At 43.7% G+C, this 26471-nt stretch overlaps 1 long non-coding RNA gene across 1 annotated transcript; it reads left to right on the plus strand.

Moving 5' to 3' along the window:
- Positions 1-4096: 4096 nt before the first annotated feature.
- Positions 4097-25306, plus strand: LOC142476623 (uncharacterized). Its single transcript, XR_012791853.1, has 12 exons — positions 4097-4641; positions 4734-5017; positions 6190-6309; positions 8460-8563; positions 9796-9906; positions 12480-12599; positions 13620-13715; positions 15160-15271; positions 18064-18183; positions 19170-19267; positions 20821-20931; positions 24246-25306. It is a non-coding gene; the product is annotated as an uncharacterized LOC142476623 (long non-coding RNA).
- The last annotated feature ends 1165 nt before the right edge of the window (positions 25307-26471 follow it).

Here is a 26471-nt window from a genome sequence, read left to right on the forward strand (position 1 = left end):
TGACGTCACCTGCGAAAGTTATAATTTAACTTTCGGGGATGTCGCTGGCGACATGGGCATTGATTGGTTCAGAGGCTGTCACATGTGGCGACAGCCTCTGAAAAATCTGATTTCCCCAGCTCCAAATTTTGAGTCGCCAGCGTTACTCCCGTCGCGTCGCACTTACTATAAGCGCTGCCTAACTGGGATGTATACTGAATGCCTGGATGTGTTCTCTGACACATTTGTACAGCAGAGAAATGTGCCAGACTCTCAACTGTGGCAAAGCTGATAGTATACTCAGGACTGCGTGCAGTAAAAATTGATCACATAATAGCAACTATTGGGAGTCCCCTGGTTGTTGATGACATCATGAGCGCTATCCTGAGTGTCATAGAATGCTGAAATATATCCAAAGCTATGTATCCAATAAATTGAGCAGAAAGAGATAGGGGAAACTGTCCAAGCATTGCTGGAGTCAGAGGTAATATGGACCGCAGCCAGTTTGTTCAACTATCTGGGCTGTGGAAATACCAGATGGGTAGTGTAGGGTGGCTGTGCACTGTAGAACCCTAAACACAGTAGTGCCACTGTTGGTCGCTGTCATCGCTGACGTAGTTACTTTGGTGGAACATATGCTGTGAAGTATGTATATACAATTATACCAAGGTACAAAAATAGGAGAATGAGAAAAGGAACATAGAGTAGTACGTCTTTGGCTAAGAGAAGAAGAAACCACTTGATTGTCTCTCTCTCTCTCTCTCTCTCTCTTTTTATATATATATAAAAATATAAAAAAGTGTAAAATGGGGGGGTTTGCGAGGTGTGAAATAGGCCTTGCAACACTACCATTTGAGTAAAAGTTGTGCCCTAAAAAAAATGTCATGGTAGGTGTGCTATGGGGTAGGGAGGGGGGCCTGATCCTTGCATTTGTCCTGGGCCCCAAGATTTCTGCTGGCGGCCCTACTGACAAGGGATTCCTCAAATTGGGCCCAGCAGAAGCTACTTCCCAAGCAAGCAATTGCCTTTTTATATTATTTGTTCTGCTTTTTACTATTATCAGTATATATATGTAACATCGCCAAAAGAAGGGTCGTGCGGTCACTGCTGTATTTCATCTCCTGTCTGCACCGCTGATAAGAGGCATAGAGGAATTTGTGAGGGCGGACCCTCGCTCTCGCAGAGGGGAGGGGTTTGATGTCTGTCTGTGTGTGTGTGTGTGTGAGAGGGAGAGAGAGAGTGTGTGTGTAAGAGGGAGAGTGTGTGTGTGTGTGTGTGTGTGTGTGTGTGTGTGTGTGTGTGTGTGTGTGTGTGTGTGTGTGTGTGTGTGTGTCACCCACCCTGTTTCCCTCTGTCTCACTTTCTGTCGCCCTCTGTCTCACTTTCTGTCACCCTCTGTCTCACTTTCTGTCACCCTCTGTTTCCCCCTGTCACCCTCTGTCTCACCCTGTCACCCTCTGTCTCACCCTGTCACCCTGTGTCACACCATGTCACCCATTTTCTCCCTGTCAACCTCTGTATCTCTCGGTATCACCCTGTCATTCTCTGTCTCACCCTGTCACCCTCTGCCTCACCCTGTCACCCTCTGCCTCACCCTGTCACCCTCTGCCTCACCCTATCTCACACACTCTCTGTGTCTCACACACTCTCTGTGTCTCACACACTCTCTGTGTCTCACACACTCTCTGTGTCACACACACACGCACACTCTCTCTGTGTCACACACACACTCTTAACAAGGACTAATTGTAGTATAATGTAATACAATAAATAAACATGTCAAAAACGAATGTTGTTCTTACTAGGAATTTATTCAATTTTTTTTAAAGCGGGCCTGGGGCGGGGCTAGGTGATGAGTAGATTTTTTTGTTCAGCGAGTAGATTTTTGGGTGATTTGTCAACCACAATATATATATATATATATATATATATATATATATATATATATATATATATATAGTAAGGGGGCCACTCCCGGCTTCCCTGATGTTCCTTTGCCCCTTGCCTTACCCCTGTGGCAGTGGGGGAAGGGGATGGCGACTTTTCCCAGTTGGCGCCGCTATCTGTGCCGGCGCCGTCGGGGGCCCTGATGCTCGAGCATGCGCAGATAGCCACAGCGGCCATGTTGTGTTTGGTGCGAGGTTCGCGCAATACGCAGAGGTTGGCAAGGGTAGTGGTGGCCATTACAAGTGTACAGGAGATCTGGTAGGTTGCGCAGGTGCAGTTATGTGTAGCGGTGGCCACTACAGCTTTGCACAGGTGCAGTAGAGACCGCGCACACAGTCCCCATAGGAAAGAGGTTCTGAGTGGACTACATCCCCCAGCAGCCTCTGGTGAATGCCCTATGTTCCCTGTCACCTGCAACCAACCAGCCACTGAGACTTGCAGATTCTCTGCAGCAGGGAATTTGATACATTGTTTTGTGCAGTCAGGAAGCAGACTGGGAAGCACATGAGTGAGTGAGACTTAGGGGACAAAGGGGGAAAGAAGGTGGGCAGAGAGCTGCGAGATTCTGCCCTAGGCCAGAAATCCCCAGGCTAGAGTTGAGGCCCTGACTTCCCACTAGTGAGGGTGGGTGGTCACAGGGACAGGCCCTAGTACAGGAACCTGTCACTTTAGAGAGAGAGAGAAGTGAAGGAAGCAGAGACTGTCGCAGCACCATTACAGAGGTTTAGGATCAGACCTCTTCAAGCACAGCAGCAACCAACCGGGTGGGATCGCCCTGGAAGGTAACCCTGACGTATCTTCACCGTCGGATCCTTTGCGAAGTCTGTTTGCAGGTCCTAGCGCTGGAGCGCTCGGCAGGTAACATCCATAAGTGCACCAACTATAAATCAGTACATAGTGGCTGTGCAGTCACACACACACATACCTTACTTTGGGGGTGGGGTTGTGGTGTGGGGAGTTGGACATGGTGTGGGTACACGGTGAGGGGTTGCATCCTGCGAGACACGTGAGTTACTGTGTCTCCTAGAAGAGAGACACTTAATGTATGACATGCATAGTTATGTTACTGTTAGAAAAGTCACTGTTCTTTTATATGCTGTGTGCGTGATATTATATTATTGTCCTGTGAGGAACAACTCCCGCTCTGCTTGGAGCCATCACAGGTGGAGGCGCTGCACCATATAGTATTGTTCAGGAGGATACACCCCAGGCTCTCATTGGCGGAGGCTCAGGCCTCCTGTGAGCCTCACAGGTAAAGCACCACACTGGGTAATACATATAGCTCCCCTCACATGCACCCTATCTGCGATATGGAATATGGGTTACATATATATATATATATATATATATAGTACCGACACACTTTATTCGAGTGTGGCCGGTACCGCAAGCCGGGAGATTTCCCGGCTTGCTAGTGGCCGCCCCTCGGCGTGCCGCGCGTCATAGACGCGCGGTCACGCGTCTTCGGGAGCGTGCGCCCCCTGCACGCGCGTCCAGGGGCTCCCCGAGGGAGCCCTGGTGTCCCGCGATCGCGGGACAGCGGCAGGGGGTTCCGGGGGACCCGGCGGACCCGGCAGCGGTAGGGAGAGCGCCCCGATCGGAGGGCGCTCTTCCGCTGCTTCGGCGCGCGCCCGTCACTCTCGGGCGCGCGCCAGGCTACTGCTGCGGCCAAGAACGGGCAAATGCTCGAATAAACTTGGCCGCAGCAGTATATATATATATATATATATATATATATACTTATTATTAGGCTATAACTGCAGCACTGATTATTGTGCTACCTAGTTCTTGTTGGTTCTTAATAGATTGCTATGAGGGATATTGTTATATGCACTTATGATATAATACACCTCATTTAGCAATCAGGACGCCACACTCCATATATTTTAGCACCCTCCCCATCAGTTACATATGTTGCTGGTACCATGGTTTTTTACCTCACTACTTCTTATTGGGACTCACACTGGTACTGTCATTTAGCGCATGAATATTTATTTTGTTCTAACAAAATTAACACAGTATAGGAAAATATGCATTTGTCAGAGGGAAAGGCCAATAATCTGGAGTCAGGTCACCCTAATGTATATTAAAAATAAACACAGGCCTGTCTGATACTCCCTGATATTATAAAGTAAAGAGGCCACTCTATAATAAATATTTACACAGGCCTTTTTAAGTCTGTCCCTAATAATCTGTAATCAGGAGGTCATTATAAGTGTTAAACAGTAGTGGTACTGTGATATTAAAGTGACAATCCCATACAAGTTTAATTCAGCCCAAATCCACACAATAATGTTAATAAATGCATTATAAATATCACACGACCATATGTATACTGGCTTAGTTCATGGCTGTGTTATTACATCATTACATGTGTAATTAAATCCGTGACATTCTCAGGCTCCCCCCTTCTGTGACAATCATACAGCCGGGCCGTTACATTGCAACACACTAATCCCGCCCCTAGTGACATCATGTGATCAGTAACCAGTCAGAGAAGCTAGCAGGCAAAGAACTACATTTCCCACAATGCACCTCGTGGAGTGTGGCTAGCAGCTACACATTCTCTCACTAGTTTGTCTCCTGCGAGCTTCCGTACACAGCGTCTTGTAGTGGGGCGTGGACATGTGTAAACTTCAATGGTGGGAAAATGAGACAGTTTTAGCTGCTAGCTGAGCAGTGGTACAGCGCTCTGTAGAAGGCGCTCTCAGTCGGGTGAGTGATTTTTCAATGTGTGTGTTTATTTCATTTCTCATTTTACTTTCACTTTAAGTACTGCATGCTTACTTTTTTCTTTGGGCATTTAGGGAGTTAAGTGCTCTGTGAGCCGATTCCTCCATTGAAGGAGGAGCTATGAGGCCAACCTATCACAGCTACTGTACCATCTTCAGTTGCTTTCAGTACACTGATTAATCCACGGCACAGAATATGCAACTTCAAATACATCTATCAACTGTCTATATGTTAAGCCCCCGGACAAAGCATTTGGTGAAACAAGCAAGTCAGGGCTTGTCTGTCTCATCTAGGATGTGGTGGTGATCTCAGCTATCACTCTGCTGGACACTTTGCTGTACACTCAGGACTGGTCTAAGTACTTTTGCTACCTATTTTGGCTTGTTAGTTATATCTGCCAATTTTTTGCTCATCTGTGTGTTTCATATCTATAGGCTTGGATCATATTACTAACTTATATAATTAACTTATTCATTTCCTTGCTTGTTAGTTATACACTAGTTTCATACAAGCACTTCACACAGGGGGCTTCAACTTAGGTAGTACTTGACCAGCCGGTCTGAGTGTTCTCATTTCCATATATTTCTTGCCTCTACACTTTATTTACACACTTTGTACTTATTACTGCAGTGTAGCATTTTTCCCCACACCTTAAGGTTCAGTTTATAACAGCTTTGTAGGTCACCACTGCTCCTCATTTTAACCATTTATGTGTATGTGATTAATAAACCTTTATTGATACAATTTGTGTATGTTAGAGTGCTATTCAGGGGATTCTTTTTTTCTGTGTTAGTTTTCATATATATGTGTGTGTGTGTGTGTGTGTGTGTGTGTGTGTGTGTATATATTTATGTGTGTGTGTGACCTTGGGCAAGTCACTTCATATCCTCTGTGCCTCAGGCACCAATGTCATAGATTGTAAGCTCTATGGGGCAGGGACTTGTGTCTGCAAAATGTCTCTGTATAGCGCTACGTAAAACTAGCAGCGCTTTAAAAGAACATGCTGATATTATTATTATATATAAATGTGTATGTATTTATTTATATAGCACTATTAATGTATATAGCGTTTCACAGTAGTAATACATGTGAAAATCCTATAAATAACAAATACAAATATCAGGTCATGGGAATAAGTGATTTGGACATAAAAGTAACATTTCGGAAGTGTGGACAACTAATACATCTTGTAGATTGCCTTTACAGTGTGATGTCATTGATTCAGTAGATTGTGTGCAGACCAGGACTGCAGTACAGTGTCACTCACATGGATGACTTGCGTGGTAGAAGCTCAAGAACAAGGATGTCAAACTCCAGTCCTCGAGGGCAGCAAACAGGCCAGGTTTTCAGGATATCCCTACTGAAAACCTGGCCTGTTTGGGACCCTCGAGGACTGGAGTTTGACATGCATGCTCTAGACGGAGCACAGCTGTGGGTGGGAGGTGGATTTGCTTTGCATCAAATGGTTTGGAGCAAGGTTTATTGTATGTATTATCATAATAACAATGCAATGCTTAACTTTTATTTCAGGAGGGATGACTGCAGAACAGAAGTGAATATTGAAGCCATGTGTTCCTTTTCTTGCAAAAGAGAAAATTTGAAGGACAGTTGAACAGAATGAAAATTACTACACAGAGACAGATAAGCAATGTGTATATTTCTCATTTACCATTTAGTATTTGTCGTTTTATTGACTCCACACAATCCGGCTGCTACGGGTTTCACATTGAACATTTTCATCTCTACTCTACCCCTTCCTGTGATCTGAACCATGCAAGTTTTCATTGATTCAATACATCATGAGTAGAGTGTGGCTACAGTATGAAGTAAAGACCCAAGGACCACATCTACTACCATTCATAACAAGAACATGTGCAGTAGCGCACAGCTGCAGTTCTATGTGATTGTTATGAAAGGTTGAGGTGGTTCAATTCTATGAATCTGGAGTGGGATGGATCCTGTTTGCATCACATGGTTTCATCTAGGCCAGTAGATTATATAACTCTCAGTACAGGTTACACATGGCATCAGTATTAGTGATGTAAAGAGGAGGAAAGCTTCAATGTGGAGAACAAAGCCAAGTAATGTTGAAGTTACTCCTTTTACCATTTACTTGGTCAGTCTGTACTGTCTACTCCCCACACAGCTGCTAAGGGTCTTCCATTTTAAATACTTTCACCTCCTATTCTGCACTGCTTTGCTGCCCATTATTTAGAGATGCGTTCCAGTCATGTTTACCACTCTGAATCTCTCTGCAGTCATTGATTCAGCACATCATGGGTAGAGCATGGCTACAGATACAGAAAGCTTTTATTATTTTACCGGCTGATCATCCATAATATTGCATTAAAACATAGAATATCACTTAATTTCCAAAAGATTCAGTGATGCTGATAATGCAGAATCTCACAACATTTCCCATCATAATGCCATAATGCACCAGAGGAAGAAATAATCCTTGCTATATCTGTACATTGTGTGACGTATTACCTCCATGACCATTGATAGCAAGTACATCTTCTGTATAGAGCGGCTGTGTTATGATGCAGTTATTGATCATCATTGACATAATCACAAGAATCTTATGCAAAGGGAAATTGTCCGCAGCGAAGTGAGATGTGTGCCTGTTTTAAGTCCTCCAGCTTAACGCCCCTACACCTCCCACTACACAGGCATACTTACTTATGCATACACTGACATCTGGCATACCTACACACACCCCAGGGCCACTTCCTTCCCCTGATGTCAGGGAGAGGATGGGCATGCAGAGTGCAGTAAGTCTCCACGTTACTCTGGCCAACAGTCTTGGCCTACCCCCAGCATCTGTCACCCACAACATCTGTTCCCTCCTTGTAAAGTGCTGAACTATCTCACCTGGGTCAGTGCTATAGCTGATCACAGTGCCCGATCATGATGTCACTGTGACAGGCAGCAGTGCAGATTGACCGGTCAATCAATGCAGTGCCGCACCATATGCACTAAATGAGATTTCCGTGCCCCCTGTCAGGTTACTCCCTGGGCAGTGACCCTGCTCACCCCCTCCCCTAGTTCCACCTCTGACCACAATTATCTCTCTTGGAGAGTGTAGCAAATTGGTGTTGGGGGAATCTCACCTCTGCCATGCATGGTCACAATCTGGGCACAGGACCCAAATAGTGGGCAATGTGGCACTTCTTACAGTAGAGAATAAGTAACTATATTCTTTACTTGTGTATTAAGGACCTTATTTGCATTAAAATTCAGTCCCCATGGAACCAAGACTTTCTGGCTTACTGAACAAAGTGGAATTATTTCGTAGAGGGTGGAGAATTGTATTTTATCTGAAATTACCCCCTCTGCACAAAATACAAACAATTATACACATACACGTACCTTGTGGAAGTTGTTGCCCTCTATCTTCCTGTGGTCTCTCCCTGTTTCTCACCGTGCCTCCTCCCATTTCCTTGCACCTCTGCGTCTCCGCATATATCCCTATACTCAGAGCCGGCTCCGGTCAGTGACATGGGATGCCCAAATATGAGCATATCCATACATGGGCATCCATGCCACTGACCGGAGCCCACTCTGTTGCGGATATGGAGAGAGACTGGGAGATTTACATCCCCTTATAATTCAGATGGTGCATAGTACCGGCACGTATTGTTTTACCGTTACTGTGTACCTTCCTACTTTCACACTGGTACAGTATGTGCTGCAGTGGGACTGAGAGGGATATATTGGTAACACATAGTTATTGTTGGGGGAATTCAATCCATTTTGAAAATAGTAATGAAATGTTTTTTACTTTTCTTTTTTTTCAGTAATGAAGAATGAAACATTTCTGTTAAAATTGAATTGGAGGTGAACTGGATTCATCATCAACTCTGCACCAGTGTGAATTGATGTTCTTTAATGTTCTGATAAGGTACATGCAATATCTCTTCCTCAACCCCTACACCACTCTCTGCCTCTTGCCTCTCTCTCTCCACCTCCCTGCTAAGCGTATTAACCCATCTAATGTAATCCACATTCCATGTCTCACTTTACTCTTCACTTCTCACGTGCCCTCTGGAATGTCTGCTCTCTGACTAACAAGGTCTATTTGTACATGACCTCTTCTGCTCTCATCATCCACCACTTCTCATTCCCCTCACCCCTGTCCTACTCGATACCTCAGCTTAATTGAACTCTCTCCTCTGACATCTACCCTTATCTCTAACCTCTCCTCACTTTCTGCTTAAACTAACTATCTTGTTAACTTTTACAATGCTATCATCTCCTCCTCCTCCCTCCTCCCTCCTCCATTATATATTTATATGCCCCTTCTAGGCTCTGACACACTCATCCCTCTAAGGCCATGATTATCATGGGCACATGCTTGGTCATCCACAGTGCATGCGAGCGATGCAGAGCCGCCTCGGACCTCAGTGCAGGGATTGCTGCATACCCCAGCATCTGTCACCCACAAACAATACACACACTAATACTCCCCACAATACACACTATAATACCTCCTCAATACTAATCTCCCCAATAATATTATAGCTCCAAACACAATATACACAACACCCTTACACAAGATACACAATCTAGTACTCTCCTCTGCACCTCTACACACAATATAATACTCCCACACACACAATATACACACTACCCTCCTACCCCCATAAAATACAACCAATAATACACACACACTTTGTGGATGTTGGGACCAGCTCCCGGCATGCACCAGTGAAAGAGAGAGGCCAGCAGAAGCTCGGAAGAACTCCCTCTCTCCATCCGTGCCTCCCTCCGTTTCCCATCTTCTCCCTGTCTCTCTCCCTCCCTTTCCTTGCATCTCCCTGCGTCTTTACGTATACCCAGTCAGTGACGGCTCTGGTCACGTGATGCCTTAATATGGGCTTATCCATATATGTTCATCCACGTCACTAATGTGATGCCCGCACTGTTGCGGAGCTGGTACTTACGACGCGCACTTATTGTTTTATCAGTACTGCGTACCTGACTCTACCGGCCTACTTTCAACACTAGTACAATATGTGCTTCACTACGAGTGAGTGGGGAATATTGGCATCACACAGTCACTGTTGAATATGCCATTCAATCCATTTTGAAAATAGTAATGCAATGTGGTTTTGTTTTGTTTGCTTTTTGCAGTAATGAAGAATGGAAAAGTTATATTAAAATTAAATTGGAGGGGAACTGGATTCAGCATTTCATCATGAACTCTGCACTTGTGAGAATTTACCTTCTTGAATGCCCTGACAGGTACACGCAACTTTAAGACTATAATCTGCTGTGCAAGCTTTCGTGCTATACCTCCCCCTCAGGTTTTGATTTATACATTTGCTCCCTCAAGTCATGTCCTCTAATATTTGAAAGCTCTCTCCTAGCATTTTCTCTCTACCACAGAACATCATCCCAATGTAACCTCTCTCTTGTTCTCTCTGCTTGCTGTTTCCTCACTCCTCTGTTAAACTTTTCTAATTTCTCTAACTTCCACACTCCTGCTTTTATCCACATGTTCTCCTCTTTCCTTCCCCTACCTTTGCATGTGTCTACACACTGCACCATTTGTACAGACCTCTATTGCAGCTATTTCTGCACTGCTCAATGAAAAGCACTCATGTACATCCTATTCTCTGCGCCCCCTCTCTCTCTGCGCCCCCTCTCTCTCTGCGCCCCCTCTCTCTCTGCGCCCCCTCTCTCTCTGCGCCCCCTCTCTCTCTGCGCCCCCTCTCTCTCTGCGCCCCCTCTCTCTCTGCGCCCCCTCTCTCTCTGCGCCCCCTCTCTCTCTGCGCCCCCTCTCTCTCTGCGCCCCCTCTCTCTCTGCGCCCCCTCTCTCTCTGCGCCCCCTCTCTCTCTGCGCCCCCTCTCTCTCTGCGCCTATCTGTCTCATTCTCTCTACGTCCCTCTCTCTCTACATAGAGCTATCTCTGTCTCTCTCTACACCTATCTCTGTGTCTCCTTCTATGTTTGCTGATGTGTGGGATATCTCTTATAATCTTGAACCTGCTCATATACACATCGGGTCTCCCTGCCTCTGCCTCCCTGCTAAGAGTGTTAACCTATCTAATGTAATCCACATTCCTTTCCTTACTTTTCTCTTCCCTTCTCCTATGCCCTCTGGAATGTCCGTTCTCTGACTAACAAGGCTCTAGTTGTACATGACCTCTTCTGCTCTCATCATTCACAATCAGTCATTCCCCTCACCCCATCTTACCTGTCCCACTGATTTTCCTCTGCTTAATTAAACTCTCCTCTGACATCTACTCTAACCTCTCTGCTCTCTCTCTCTCTTTCTGCTTAAACTGACAATCTTATTAACTCTTACAATGCTATCCTCTATATGCCCCTTCAAGCTCTGACACACTCGTCCCTCTAACCCACACCCTTGGCTAAATTCCCAAACATGTTCATCACACTTCCACTCACTGTTCTTAATGCCTATGAAGGAAATCTCACACTTGATGTTTGATTTTTCTACAGTAAAAATGTCTCCAGTCCTGTATAAAGCTGCTCTCTGGGGCCAAACCACACTACTTTTTTTTCCACATTCATCAACACACAAATTTAATTTACGCTGTCTTTTTTCCCCTGTATTTGACTCCCTCCACTAACCTTCTTCTCACACTTGCCATCCTTCCTTCACTTCTCCTCAAGCATTTGACTACTTCAGAGGCAAGGTGGATGCCACCCACAAGGAGATTCCTTCTGTCCCTTCCCCCTTCTCTCCTTCTACCTAATTCTCCTTCTGCATTTGACTCTTTTTCTTCTCTTACAGAGCTGGAAGCAAATCATCTTCTCTTCTCCCTCTACCACATGCCCTCTAGATCGTATCCCCTCACACCTTACTGCATCTCTTAGTCCCCACTCTCACCCACATCTTCAATTCCTCCCTATTCTCTGGCTCTTTACCCTCTTACTTTAAGCCTGTAGTGGTCACCCTTTTCTCAGAAACAACCTACACCCTATGTGCCTTACTAACTACCGCCCTATATCCCTCCTGCTGTTTGTCTCCTAATTGCTAGAATGTCAACATTCTTAAATCACATGCCCTCCTGGATCCTTTACAACCTGCCTTTCGTACAGCTCGTTCTACAGACTGTGCTTAAAGCAAATTCCCAAGGTCACTTTTCCCTACTAATCCTACTTGATCTATCTGCTGCGTTTGATGCTCTCAATCACTCTCCTCCTTCATATTCTAAACTCTCTCTTGGTATCCGTAACACAGTTCTATCCTGGTTTTCATCATAACTTTCCTGTCACACATTCTCCATCTCTGTTGCTAACATGTCTTCGTCTTCTATTGATCTGTCTGTGGGTATACATCAGGGCTCTGTTCTGAGATCTCTCTTTCTCTCTACATACTATCATTTGGTGACCTCATCAACTCTTTGTGACAATCCTATAAATAACAAATACAAATATCAGGTCATGGGAATAAGTGATTTGGACATAAAAGTAACATTTCGGAAGTGTGGACAACTAATACATCTTGTAGATTGCCTTTACAGTGTGATGTCATTGATTCAGTAGATTGTGTGCAGACCAGGACTGCAGTACAGTGTCACTCACATGGATGACTTGCGTGGTAGAAGCTCAAGAACAAGGATGTCAAACTCCAGTCCTCGAGGGCAGCAAACAGGCCAGGTTTTCAGGATATCCCTACTGAAAACCTGGCCTGTTTGGGACCCTCGAGGACTGGAGTTTGACATGCATGCTCTAGAAGGAGCACAGCTGTGGGTGGGAGGTGGATTTGCTTTGCATCAAATGGTTTGGAGCAAGGTTTATTGTATGTATTATCATAATAACAATACAATGCTTAACTTTTATTTCAGGAGGGATGACTGCAGAACAGAAGTGAATATTGAAGCCATGTGTTCCTTTTCTTGCAAAAGAGAAAATTTGAAGGACAGTTGAAGAGAAGGAAAATTACTACACAGAGACAGATAAGCAATGTGTATATTTCTCATTTACCATTTAGTATTTGTCGTTTTATTGACTCCACACAATCCGGCTGCTACGGGTTTCACATTGAATATTTTCATCTCTACTCTACCCCTTCCTGTGATCTGAACCATGCAAGTTTTCGTTGATTCAATACATCATGAGTAGAGGGTGGCTACAGTATGAAGTAAAGACCCAAGGACCACATCTACTACCATTCATAACAAGAACATGTGCAGTAGCGCACAGCTGCAGTTCTATGTGATTGTTATGAAAGGTTGAGGTGGTTCAATTCTATGAATTTGGAGTGGGATGGATCCTGTTTGCATCATATGGTTTCATCTAGGCCAGTAGATTATATAACTCTCAGTACAGGTTACACATGGCATCAGTATTAGTGATTTAAAGAGGAGGAAAGCTTCAATGTGGAGAACAAAGCCAAGTAATGTTGAAGTTACTCCTTTTACCATTTACTTGGTCAGTCTGTACTGTCTACTCTCCACACAGCTGCTAAGGATCTTCCATTTTAAATACTTTCACCTCCTATTCTGCACTGCTTTGCTGCCCATTATTCAGAGATGCGTTCCAGTCATGTTTACCACTCTGAATCTCTCTGCAGTCATTGGTTCAGCACATCATGGGTAGAGCATGGCTACAGATACAGCAAGCTATTATTATTTTACCGGCTGATCATCCATAATATTGCATTAAAACATAGAATATCACTTAATTTCCAAAAGATTCAGTGATGCTGATAATGCAGAATCTCACAACATTTCCCATCATAATGCCATAATGCACCAGTTGGAGAAATAATCCTTGCTATATCTGTACATTGTGTGACGTATTACCTCCATGACCATTGAGAGCAAGTACATCTTCTGTATAGAGCGGCTGTGTTATGATGCAGTTATTGATCATCATTGACATAATCACAAGAATCTTATGCAAAGGGAAATTGTCCGCAGCGAAGTGAGATTTCAGCCCCCAAACGTCTGTAATATTAATGCAATGTCTTACTTTTGTTGCAGTGAACACTGAAGAGACGGATCTACTACAACACTGTACAGGATGAGCATACGCTACAAGCAGCAAAATGATCTTGCAGTTGACAGTATGTTGTTCTGGTAATGTGCACAATTATTATTTATGGGCTACACACCACAGTGCTGGACATATTCTGTTAACTTCAACTCTACTCCTAACATGGAGATGTCTTCCTGGTGTTACTGATTCAGTACATCATATGCACAGTGTGGTTATGATATGATGGATTGATTTAATGAACCCACCAACCAATGATGACATCTGCATCATCTTCTGTAAAGTGCAGCTACAGCATGATATTATCAGCATTTGGTGCGGTATAATCAGAGGTATCTATGTGCTTTTGTGCCTGTTTTAAGTCCTCCAGCTTAACGCCCCTACACCTCCCACTACACAGGCATACTTACTTATGCATACACTGACATCTGGCATACCTACACACACCCCAGGGCCACTTCCTTCCCCTGATGTCAGGGAGAGGATGGGCATGCAGAGTGCAGTAAGTCTCCACGTTACTCTGGCCAACAGTCTTGGCCTACCCCCAGCATCTGTCACCCACAACATCTGTTCCCTCCTTGTAAAGTGCTGAACTATCTCACCTGGGTCAGTGCTATAGCTGATCACAGTGCCCGATCAGGATGTCACTGTGACAGGCAGCAGTGCAGATTGACCGGTCAATCAATGCAGTGCCGCAACATATGCACTAAATGAGATTTCCGTGCCCCCAGTCAGGTTACTCCCTGGGCAGTGACCCTGCTCACCCCCTCCCCTAGTTCCACCTCTGATCACAATTATCTCTCTTGGAGAGTGTAGCAAATTGGAGTTGGGGGAATCTCACCTCTGCCATGCATGGTCACAATCTGGGCACAGGACCCAAATAGTGGGCAATGTGGCACTTCTTACAGTAGAGAATAAGTAACTTTATTCTTTACTTGTGTATTAAGGACCTTATTTGCATTAAAATTCAGTCCCCATGGGACCAAGACTTTCTGGCTTACTGAACAAAGTGGAATTATTTCGTAGAGGGTGGAGAATTGTATTTTATCTGAAATTACCCCCTCTGCACAAAATACAAACAATTATACACATAGACGTACCTTGTGGAAGTTGTTGCCCTCTATCTTCCTGTGGTCTCTCCCTGTTTCTCACCGTGCCTCCTCCCATTTCCTTGCACCTCTGCGTCTCCGCATATATCCCTATACTCAGAGCCGGCTCCGGTCAGTGACATGGGATGCCCAAATATGAGCATATCCATATATGGGCATCCATGCCACTGACCGGAGCCCACTCTGTTGCGGATATGGAGAGAGACTGGGAGATTTACATCCCCTTATAATTCATATGGTGCATAGTACCGGCACGTATTGTTTTACCGGTACTGTGTACCTTCTTACTTTCACACTGGTACAGTATGTGCTGCAGTGGGACTGAGAGGGATATATTGGTAACACATAGTCATTGGTGGGGGAATTCAATCCATTTTGAAAATAGTAATGCATTGTTTTTTACTTTTTTTTTTTGCAGTAATGAAGAATGAAAAAGTTCTGTTAAAATTGAATTGGACGTGAACTGGATTCAGCATTTCATCATCAACTCTGCACCAGTGTGAATTGACGTTCTTTAATGTTCTGACAAGGTACATGCAACATCTCTTCCTCTACCCCTACACCACCCTCTGCCTCTTGCCTCTCTCTCCACCTCCCTGCTAAGCGTATTAACCCATCTAATGTAATCCACATTCCTTGTCTCACTTTACTCTTCCCTTCTCACGTGCCCTCTGGAATGTCTGCTCTACGACTAACATGGTCTATTTGTACATGACCTCTTCTGCTCTCATCATCCACCACTTCTCATTCCCCTCACCCCTGTCCTACTCGATACCTCAGCTTAATTGAACTCTCTCCTCTGACATCTACCCTTATCTCTAACCTTTCCTCACTTTCTGCTTAAACTAACTATCTTGTTAACTCTTACAATGCTATCATCTCCTCCTCCCTCCTCCTCCATCATCTATATGCCCCTTCTAGGCTCTGACACACTCATCCCTCTAAGGCCGTGATTATCATGGTCACACGCTTGGTCGTCCACAGTGCGTGCGAGCGATGCAGGGCCTCCCCGTCGCCTCGGACCTCAGTGCAGGGATTGCTGGAGCGACAGGCATGCGCTAACTTTGCCTTCTGTTGCGTGCTTACTATAGACGCAGCCTAACCCATGCATTGGTTAAATTCACAAGCACGCTCTCATCACACTTCATCACATCACACTGCTGCTCTTAACACCTATGGAGGAAATCTCACAGTCTGATTTTCTACACTAAACCTTTGTCCTGTTCTGTAAAACTCTGCTCCTTTTTTTAAGGTCAAACACTACTTTTTCCTCACTCATCAACACTCCAATTTCATTCACACTGTCTTCTATGTATTTGAGTCCCACCACTGACTTTCTCCTCCCACTTAACATCCATCCTTTATTTCTCCTCAAGCCTTTGCTCACTTGAGGCAAGGTGGATGCCATCCACAAGTAGATTCGTTCTCTCCCTTCCCCCTCTCTCTTTTTCTATCTAGATCTCATTGCACTCTTGACTCCTTTTCTCCTGTCACAAAGCTGGAACCTGATCTTCTCTTCTCCCTCTACCACATGCCCTCTCAATCCTATATTCTCACTCTCACCCACATCTTCAATTCCTCCATATCCTTTGGCTCTTTCAACTCTTCCTTTTAAGCATGCAGTGGTCACCCCATATTCTCAAAAATAACCTTGACCTTGTGTGAATTTCTAACTATCGCCCTGTATCCTTCCTACCATTTGCCTCCTAATTGCTAGAACGTCTTGTGATCTCCCGTTTGATCAACATTCTTAAATCACATGCTCCTCTGGGCCCTTCACAATCTGCCTTTCCCAATGTAACCAATTATGTACATAAAGAAAATTCCCAAGGTCCATTTTACTTACTAATCCTGCTTGATCTCTCTTCTGCTTTTGATACTGTCAATCACTCTTCTCATTCATATTCTAAACTCTTTCGAAACCGGCCACTGAGAAGTGGACTTGGCCGGGTAATACCCGGCGTCGGGTAATGTCAGGGCAGCTGGAAATAATCTTTTATACTTACCTTTCCTAAGACATCTAGGATCAGCAGCAGCAGTCCTCTGATGTTGGCAGCATCAGAGGTGTCTTCACCTGGCGGGGGGAGCTGCAGGAATCACTTCCACAGCACCGAAGCAGGTAAGCTGTGTCTGTGAGCCTGCAGCTCCCCCGCCGGCTGAAGACACCACAGATGCTGCCACCGTCACAGGACTGCTGCTGATCCTAGATTTCACCGCCACCCGGAAGGTAAGTGCCAAACCGTGTACCCGACCGGGTAGAACCTTTCATTTTGGCCGGGTACCCGTTACCCATTTTTTTATAGTTGAGGACCCAGTCCAACACTATTCTCTATTCATCTGCTCCTTCCTACATATCATCTTTGGTCTCGTTATGCCCTTCCTCGTCTCCTAAGCTCTACTAATAACTGTCTCCATTATACTTCTTACACCTCTACTGCGCACTCGCTCTCTTGCCTGAAACCCTTTCCCATCAATTTACCTGTGAAACTCACACACACTCAGTATATGCCAACATAACCTCTTCCACCCACATTTAAAATCAACCTTAAAATTCACAACTTAAATGAAGCATTTCAATAGCTTTTACTCGTTGCTACTGTCACTCATTCAGTCACTAACTATTGTTCCCAAGAAGTGCTTTATACTACAAGTACCCACCATTAAGGACAAGCATTGTCATCTACTGCACTTGTTCCCCCACCTGTTGTCTCTCTGTAAGTCTCCTTACATTTCTCTTAGATTGTAAACTACCCAGGACAGGGATTTACTTTCCTATTGTCTGTTTTTGTTTGTTGAACTTATTGTATAATAATTTCCTGTACTTTTTGGTCTCTCTTGTAAAGCGCTGAGTACACAATGGGTGGTATATAAATAGAGATATATGCAGAGTCTAGAGACAAGGCACACCTGTATAGGTAGCTACAGTTTATCCGGGACTGTATGCATCCTTGAAGTGCCTGTCCCAGTTATTTTCTATTGATTGCAATGTAGGAGTGTCTGTCCTGTCTTATTTTTTTTATTATTATTATTATTATTATTATTATATATACAAAGATATATACAAAGATTGTTTCCTGTCGTTAGCATGACATTGTGTGACACAGTGTGATGTCATTGATTCAGTAGATTGTGTGCAGACCGGGACTGCAGTACAGTTTCACTGACATGAATAACTTGTGTGGTAGAAGCTCTAGAAGGAGCACAGCTGTGGGAGGGAGGTGGATTTGCTTTGTATCACATGGTTTGGAGCAAGGTTCATTGTATGTATCGTCAATAATAATTATAATAATAATAATGCAATGCTTAACTTTTTTATTTCAAGAGGAAAGACTGCAGAACAGAAGTGAATATTGAAGCCATGTGTTCATTTTCTTGCAAAATAGAAAATTGAAGGACAGTTGAAGAGGAGGAAAATGACTACACAGAGACAGATAAGCAATGTGTATATTTCTCATTTAGTATTTGTCGTTTTATTGACTCCAAAAAATCCGGCTGCTAAGGGTTTCGCATTGGACATATTCACCTCTACTCCACCCCTTCCTGTGATCTGTACCATGCAGATTTTTGTTGATTCAATACATCATGAATAGAGTGTGGCTACAGTATGAAGTACTGACCCAAGGACCACATCTACTACCATTCATAACAAGAACATGTGCAGTAGCGCACTGCTGCAGTTCTATGTTATTGCTATGAAAGGTTGAGGTGGTGCAATCATATGAATCTTGAGTGGGAGGGATCCTGTTTGCATCATTTAATTTGATCTAGGCCAGTAGAGTATATAACTCTCAGTACAGGTTACATATGGCATCAGTATTAGTGATTTAAAGAACAGAAAAACAGGAGTGGAGAACAAAACCAAGTAATGTTGAAGTTACTACTTTTTACTATTTACTTGGTCAGTCTGTACTGTCTACTCCCCACACAGCTGCTAAGGGTTTCCATTTGAGATACATTCACCTTCTACTCTGCACTACTGTGCTACCCTCTATTCAGAGATGAGTTCAAGTCATGTTTACCACTCTAAATCGCTCTGCAGTCATTGATTCAGCACATCATGGGTAGAGCATGGCTATAGATACAGCAAGCTTTATTTTACCCTAATATTGCATTAAAAAATAGAATATCACTCAGTTTCCTACAGATTTACTGATGCTGATAATGCAGAATCTCACCCTCCCATCATAATACACCATAGGAAGAAATAATCCTTGCTATATATGTACATTGTGTGACATATTGCCTCCATGACCATTGATGGCAAATACATATTCTGTATAGAGCAGCTGTGTTATGATGTAGTTGTTATTGATCATCATTGAGATATAATCACAAGAATCTTATGCAAAGGGAAACTGTCATTAGCATAGTGGGATTTCAGCCCCCAAACTTCTGTAATATTAATGCAATGTCTTACTTTTATTGCAGTGAACACCGAAGAGACGGATCTACTACAACACTGCACAGGACAAGAGTATACACTACAAGCAGCAAAATGATCATGCAGTTGACAATATGTTGTTCTGGTAATGTGCACAATTATTATGTATGGGCTCCACTCCACAGTGCTGGACATATTTTGTTAACTTCAACACTACCCCTACCATGGAGATGTCTTCCTGTGATTGGTGTTACTGATTCAGTACATCATATGCACAGTGTGGCTATTATATGATGGATTGATTTAATGAACCCACCAAACACTGATGACATCTATATCATCTTCTGTAAAGTGCATCTACAGCAGGATATTATCAGCATTTGGGGTGATATAATCAGAGGCATCTATGTGCTTTTGTGCTGGGTAAAGTCCTCCAGCTGAACCGCCCCCCGCCCCCCACCCCCCTACACCTCCTGCCACACAGGCAAACTTACTTACACACACAGCACACTTACTTATGCACACTGACACTTGGCATACCTACACACACACACCCCACAGCCACTGGCATGCATGCAGAGTCCTGGGCATGCAGAGTACAGAATATCTCCACCTTGCTCTGGCCCGTACTCTTGGCCTACCCCCAGCATCTGTCACCCACAACCTCTGTTCCCTCCCTGTAAATTGCTGCACTAACACACCTTGGTCAGCGCTGCAACCGATCACAGCACCGGATCATGTCACTGTGATAGGAAGCAGTGCTAATTGACCGGTCAATCAATGCCACGTGGCAACATACGCACCAAAAGAGATTTCCATGCCCCCTGACAGGCTACTCCCTGGGCAGTGACCCTGCTCATCTTCCACCTCTGATCACAATAATCTCTCTTGGAGAGTGTAGCAAATTGGAGTTGGGGGAATCTCACCTCTGCAGTGCATGTAGAGTCCTGTATGCAGAATACAGAAAGTCTCCACCTTAGTCTGGCCCGTACTCTTGGCCTACCCACAGCATCTGTCACCCACAAATAATACATACACTAATACTCCCCACAATACACACTTTAATACCTCCTCAATAATAATCTCCCCAATAATATTATAGTCTTAAACACAATATACACAATACCCCCTAACACAAGATACCCAATCTAATACTCTCCTCTGCACCTCAACATAATATACACACTATAATACCCTACACACAATATAATACTCCCACACACACACAATATACACACTATCCTCCTACCGCCATAAAACACAACCAATAATACACACACACTTTGTGGATGTTGGGACCAGCTCCTTGCATGCACCAGTGAAAGAGAGAGGCCCGCCATCCGTGCCTCCCTCCGTTTCCCATCTTCTCCCTGTCTCTCTCCCTCCCTTTCTTTGCATCTCCCTGCATCTTTGCATATACCCAGTCAGTGACGGCTCCGGTCACGTGATGCCTTAATATGGGCTTATCCATATATCTGTTGCAGAGATGGAGAGAGACCTGGAGATTTTACATTTCCTTATAATTCATATTGGTACTTAGTACGGGCACTTATTGTTTTATCAGTACTGGGTACCTGACCGTACTGGCCTACGAGTGAGAAGGCAATATTGGCATCACACAGTTACTGTTGAATATGTCATTCAATCCATTTTGAAAATAGTAATGCAATGTGGTTTTGTTTTGTTTGCTTTTTGCAGTAATGAAGAATGAAAAAGTTATATTAAAATTAAATTGGAGGGGAACTGGATTCAGCATTTCTTCATGAACTCTGCACTTGTGAGCATTGACCTTCTTGAGTGCCCTGACAGGTACACGCAACTTTAAGACTATAATCTTCATCAACTGCTGTGCAAGCTTTCGTGCTATACCTCCCCCTCCGGTTTTGATTTATACATTTGCTCCCTCAATTCATGTCCTCTAATATCTGGAGGCTCTCTCCTAGCATTTCTCTCTACCACAGCACGTCATCCCAATGTAACCTCTCTCTTGTTCTTTCTGTTTACTGTTTCCTCATTCCTCTGTAAAACTTTTCTAATTTCTCTAACTTCCACACTCCTGCTTTTATCCACATGTTCTATACACTTTCCTTCCCCTACCTTTGCATGTGTCTACACAAAGCACCATTTGTACAGACCTCTATTGCAGCTATTTCTGCACTGCTCAATGAAATGCACTCCTGCACATCCTATTCTCTTCCACCTTCCCTCATTCTCTACGCCCCCCTCTCAAAGCCCCCTCTCTCTACGTCTCCTCTCTCTACGTCTATCTGTCTCATTCTCTTGACGTCCTTCTCTCTCTACATACCCCTATCTCTGTCTCTCTCTACACCTATCTCTGTGTCTCCTTCTATGCTCGCTGATGTTGGGGGATATCTCTTATAATCTTGGACCGGCTCATATACACATCGGGCCTCCCTGCTAAGAGTGTTAACCTATCTAATGTAATCCACATTCCTTTCCTTACTTTTCTCTTCCCTTCTCCTGTGCCCTCTGGAATGTCCACTCTTACTAACAAGGCTCTAGTTGTACATAACCTCTTCTGCTCTCATCAGTCACAATCAGTCATTCCCCTCACCGTGTCTTACCTGTCCCACTGATTTTCCTCTGCTTAATTAAACTCTCCTCTGACATCTACTCTAACCTCTCTGCTCTCTCTCTCTTTTCACTTAAACTAACAATCTTATTAACTCTTGCAATGCTATCCTCCTATCTATATGCCCCTTCTAGGTTCTGACACACTCGTCCCTCTAACCCACACCCTTGGCTAAATTCCCAAACATGTTCATCACACTTCCACTCGCTGTTCTTAATGCCTATGAAGGAAATCACACAATTGATATTTGATTTTTCTACAGTAAAAATGTCTCCAGTCCTGTATAAAGCTGCTCTTTGGGGCCAAACCACACTACTTTTTTTTCACATTCATCAACACTCAAATTTAATTTACGCTGTCTTTTTTTCCCTGTATTTGACTCCCTCCACTAACCTTCTCCTCACACTTGCCATCCTTCCTTCACTTCTCCTCAAGCATTTGACTACTTCAGAGACAAGGTGGATGCCACCCACAAGGAGATTCCTTCTGTCCCTTCCCCCTTCTCTCCTACCTAATTCTCCTTCTGCATTTGACTCTTTTTCTTCTCTTACAGAGCTGGAAGCAAATCATCTTCTCTTCTCCCTCTACCACATGCCCTCTAGATCATATCCCCTCACACCTTACTGCATCTCTTAGTCCCCACTCTCACCCACATCTTCAATTCCTCCATATTCTCTGGCTCTTTACCCTCTTACTTTAAGCCTGTAGTGGTCACCCTTTTCTCAGAAACAACCTACACCCTATGTGCCTTACTAACTACCACCCTGTATCCCTCCTGCTGTTTGTCTCCTAATTGCTAGAATGTCAACATTCTTAAATCACATTCCCTCCTGGATCCTTTACAACCTGCCTTTCGTACAGCTCGTTCTACAGACTGTGCTTAAAGCAAATTCCCAAGGTCACTTTTCCCTACTAATCCTACTTGATCTATCTGCTGCGTTTGATGCTCTCAATCACTCTCCTCCTTCATATTCTAAACTCTCTCTTTGTATCCGTAACACAGTTCTATCCTGGTTTTCATCATAACTTTCCTGTCACACATTCTCCATCTCTGTTGCTAACATGTCTTCGTCTTCTATTGATCTGTCTGTGGGTATACATCAGGGCTCTGTTCTGAGATCTCTCTTTCTCTCTACATACTATCATTTGGTGACCTCATCAACTCTTTTGGCCTTAGATATAATCTCTATGCAGATGATACACACACAAATCTATCCACCCCTGCTCTCACTCCTGCAATCCAGTCCCTACTCTTGGGTTGCCTCCTGGCTATATGCTCATGGATGGCACTCCACTGCCTTAAACTTAATGTCTAAAACTGGGCTCATATTATCCCCTTTCTCCATCACAGTAAACAGTACTACCATCTATCTTGTCATCAAACATGTTGCCTAGGAGTAACATTTGGCTCTTCAATTCCATCTCCATTCACATGCATGGCCATGGGTAAAGTTTGGATCCTCTTTCTCTGTAATATTACCAAGATCTTCCCTTTCCCCTCTCAACCTACTGCTAAAACTCCAATGTATACTGTTATCCTATGGGTTATTTTAAAATACTACTAACAGGCCTCCCTGCTTCACAACTTTCTCCTATGCAAAACTCTGCTGCTTGAATAATCTCACTTTCTCCCACAACAGTCTCTGCTCATCTCCTTAAATCCCTGTCCTGGCATCCCATCAAGTTTTTGTATCACCTACAAAGTTCTCCTCCTTACCTTTTTGTGAAGGCTCTCCATTAATCTGCTCCTTCTTGCATATCATCTTTGATCTCTCGTTATGCCCTTGCTCGTCTCTTGCACTATAACCATAACTGTCTCCTGTTAACTTCTTTCACCTCTACTGTTCTCTCACTTGCCTGAAACCATTTTCCATCACTGCACCGTACATGTGAAACTCCCTCACACTCAGTATATGCCAACATAACCTCTTCCACCCACATTTAAGACCAATCTTAAAATTCACGACTTAAATCAAGAATTTCAAAAACTTTGACTCGTGGCTACTGTCCCACACCCACAGTCACTGCTAACAACTATTGTTCCCAAGAAGTGCTTTCTACTAAAAGTACCCACCATTAAGGACAAGCAGTGTTATCTACTGCACTTCTTCCCCCAACTGCTGCCTCTCTTTAAGTCTTCTAACATTTCTCTTAGATTGTAAAGTTCCCAGGGCAAGGATTTACTTTCCTATTGTCTGTTTTAATTTGTCGCACTTATTTTTTATTTATTTTTTTCCCCTCTCCCCTAATGATATACATATAGGCTTTCCTGTCCTTTGCATGACATAGTTATTATGGATAACTATTGCATCATGTAGACTGCCTTTTCAGTGTGATGTAATTGATTCATTACTTTGTGTGCAGACTGTGACTGCAGTACAGTGTCACGAACATTAATGACTTGTGTGGTAGAAGCTCTAGAAGGAACACAGCTGTGGGAGGGAGGTGGATTTACTTTGGATCACATAGTTTGGCGCAAGGTTAATTGTATGTATGATCATAACCATGCAATGCTTAACTTTTATTTCAGGAGGGAAGAACAGTGAATATTGAAGCCATGTGTTTCTTTTCTGGCAGAAGAGAAATTTTGAAGGACAGTTGAAGAGGAGGAAAATGACTACACAGAGACAGATAAGCAATGTGTATATTTCTCATTTAGTATTTGTCGTTTTATTGACTCCACACAATCCAGCTGCTAAGGGTTTCGCATTGGACATATTCACCTCTACTCTACCCTTCCTGTGATCTGTACCATGCAGGTTTTTGTTGATTCAATACATCATGAGTAGAGTGTGGCTGCTGTATGAAGTTTTGACCCAAGGACCACATCTACTACCATTCATAACAAGAACATGTGCAGTAGCGCACTGCTGCAGTTCTATGTGATTGTTATGAAAGGTTGAGGTGGTTCAATTCTATGAATCGAGTGGGATGGAACCTGTTTGCATCATATGGTTTCATCTAGGCCAGTAGATTATATAACTCTCAGTACAGGTTACACATGGCATCAGTATTAGTGATTTAAAGAGGAGGAAAGCTTCAATGTGGAGAACAAAGCCAAGTAATGTTGAAGTTACTCCTTTTACCATTTACTTGGTCAGTCTGTACTGTCTACTCCCCACACAGCTGCTAAGGGTCTTCCATTTTAAATACTTTCACCTCCTATTCTGCACTGCTTTGCTGCCCATTATTCAGAGATGCGTTCCAGTCATGTTTACCACTCTGAATCTCTCTGCAGTCATTGATTTAGCACATCATGGGTAGAGCATGGCTACAGATACAGCAAGCTATTATTATTTTACCGGCTGATCATCCATAATATTGCATTAAAACATAGAATATCACTTAATTTCCAAAAGATTCAGTGATGCTGATAATGCAGAATCTCACAACATTTCCCATCATAATGCCATAATGCACCAGAGGAAGAAATAATCCTTGCTATATCTGTACATTGTGTGACGTATTACCTCCATGACCATTGATAGCAAGTACATCTTCTGTATAGAGCGGCTGTGTTATGATGTAGTTATTGATCATCATTGACATAATCACAAGAATCTTATGCAAAGGGAAATTGTCCGCAGCGAAGTGAGATTTCAGCCCCCAAACGTCTGTAATATTAATGCAATGTCTTACTTTTGTTGCAGTGAACACTGAAGAGATGGATCTACTACAACACTGCACAGGACGAGCATACACTACAAGCAGCAAAATGATCTTGCAGTTGCAAGTATGTTCTGGTAATGTGCACAATTATTATTTATGGGCTACACACCAAAGTGCTGGACATATTCTGTTAACTTCAACTGTACCCCTTAAATGGAGATGTCTTCCTGGTGTTACTGATTCAGTACATCATATGCACAGTGTGGCTATGATGTGATGGATTCTGCATCATCTTCTGTAAAGTGCAGCTACAGCATGATATTATCAGCCTTTGGTGCGGTATAATAAGAGGTATCTATGTGCTTTTGTGACTGGTTTAAGTCCTCCAGCTTAATGCCCCTACACCTCCCACTACACAGGCATACTTACTTATGCATACACTGACATCTGGTATACCTACACACACACCAGGGCCACTTCCTTCCCCTGATGTCAGGGAGAGGATGGGCATGCAGAGTGCAGTAAGTCTCCACGTTACTCTGGTCAACAGTCTTAGCCTACCCCCAACATCTGTCACCCACAACATCTGTTCCCTCCTTGTAAAGTGCTGAACTATGTCACCTGGGTCAGCGCTATAGCTGATCACAGTGCCCGATCATGATGTCACTGTGACAGGCAGCAGTGCAGATTGACCGGCCAATCAATGCAACGCTGCAACATATGCACCAAATGAGATTTCCGTGCCCCCAGTCGGGCTACTCCCTGGGCAGCGACCCTGCTCACCCCCCCCCCCCATAGTTCCATCTCTGATCACAATTATCTCTCTTGGAGAGTGTAGCAAATTGGAGTTGGGGGAATCTCACCTCTGCCATGCTTGGTCACAATCTGGGCACAGGACCTAAATAGTGGGCAATGTGGCACTTCTTACAGTAGAGAATAAGTATCTATATTCTTTACTTGTGTATTAAGGACCTAATTTGCATTAAAATTCAGTCCACATGGGACCAAGACTTTCTGGCTTACTGAACAAAGTGGAATTGTTTCGTAGAGGGTGGAGAATTGTATTTTATCTGAAATTACCCCCTCTGCACAAAATACAAACAATTATACACATAGACGTACCTTGTGGAAGTTGTTGCCCTCTATC

This window comes from Ascaphus truei, unplaced genomic scaffold (assembly GCF_040206685.1).
Source record: "Ascaphus truei isolate aAscTru1 unplaced genomic scaffold, aAscTru1.hap1 HAP1_SCAFFOLD_1622, whole genome shotgun sequence".
NCBI classification, from domain to species: domain Eukaryota; kingdom Metazoa; phylum Chordata; class Amphibia; order Anura; family Ascaphidae; genus Ascaphus; species Ascaphus truei.